This window comes from Amblyraja radiata, chromosome 16 (assembly GCF_010909765.2).
Source record: "Amblyraja radiata isolate CabotCenter1 chromosome 16, sAmbRad1.1.pri, whole genome shotgun sequence".
Classification (NCBI taxonomy): Eukaryota; Metazoa; Chordata; class Chondrichthyes; order Rajiformes; family Rajidae; genus Amblyraja; species Amblyraja radiata.
Genome location: NC_045971.1, coordinates 19,996,407 through 19,997,955, shown reverse-complemented (window position 1 = coordinate 19,997,955; position 1,549 = coordinate 19,996,407).

Sequence of the window (1,549 nt, the reverse complement as noted above, 5' to 3'; positions counted from 1 at the left end):
ACACCATCTAGTGACTTTATGTGTTTCAGGCAATACATACCGGTTTTTTTAAAGGCTTTAAACCAGGAATTTAAATTAGTAAAAGGACAACGGTGTCACATTTCATCTTTTGAAAACATTTATAGTTGGAATCCTTTGAAAGAGAGATGTTTGAAATCCTGTGATGTATTGGTCTCGACTTTGCTTGTAAAATCCAGGCGTACTGAATAGAACAGTCACTATTCACACTTTAAAATGGGATTCTATCCATGATCTTCATGCAAATGGGGGATGGGGGGAGATGGGAGAGACTGGGTGCTGCTGGGTAAAGGTGGGGGCTGGCATGCACATGAAGGACTGAATGGCCTTCTTTTGTCCGGTACATTTCTGTAATTCTACGAGCAAAACACAAAGTGTTTGAGGAACTTAACAGGTCAGGCAACATCTGCGGAGGGAATAGACAAACAACATTTTGGGTCAGGAGCCATCTTCATACTGATGTAGTAAGGGGAAGGAAGTTGGATAAGAGAGGTGATGTGGGGGAAAACCTGGCAGGAGATAGGTGGATACAGGTGAGGGGGTGAGTGATTGGGAGAAGGGTGGAGTAAGTGACAGAGGGCTGGACAAGAAAAAGAGACAAAAAGGGTGTCAGATAAGGAGAGGTGAGGAGAGGAATGTAAGGGATAAGGGTGGAAGGGGAAAGAAGGGAGATTTAAAAAAAAAAAACAGTCTATCTAATTCTATGTAACAACACCATCTGCAGGTGTGGAGATTTATCTCACCTAGATTCTGCAGATGGGAAATTGACTCCAGACCTTTATTTGGTGAGGAATGGTATTGGATCCTCAAGCCCACAGACTTCAAGCAGACAGTTAAGTCTGCGAGTAAGAGAGGAAAATATGTTCGTTTCCTTTTACTTCATTATTTGTGATTTGTCTTGTGCCTCTCATTAATTTAAAAAAATCTTAAATTTCAAAAAGGTTGAGATAAGTGTTTCATGTTTTGCTCGTTATTGAGAGTTACTGAATGTCAGAAAACGAAGGAACACTTTAAACAGCTGGATGTCAAAACATGAGGAGAAATTTGGGGTTGGTGCATTGTTTAATGTTCACTAAGAGCTCACTGCTGGAGGTCTCATGCCAACCTGTTCTGCTCCAATTAACAATATAGGAGAATAATTCCATCCAATGACCTGTTCAACGTACATCTACAGTAACTGAAGCTTGTCTCACGGGAGGGAAAAGAGTGGTCTTTTGTTAATTTAATTGTTTCTACATAGCGAAGATAGACACATAACACTGGAGTAACAGCTGGACAGGCAGCATCTCCGGAGAAAAGAAATGGGTGACATTTCGGGTGGAGACCCTTCTTCAGACTGAGGTATATCTCCTTTGCAGAGTCATAGAGTGACACAGTGTGGAAGCGGGCCCTCCTGCCCAACTTGCCCACCCCGGCCAACATGTCCCAGCTACACTAGTCCCACCTGCCCGCATTTGGTTCATACCCCTCCAAACCTGTCCTATCCATTGTTCAGTTCAAGAAGAGTAAATGGGTTTAATTGCCTCTCTTG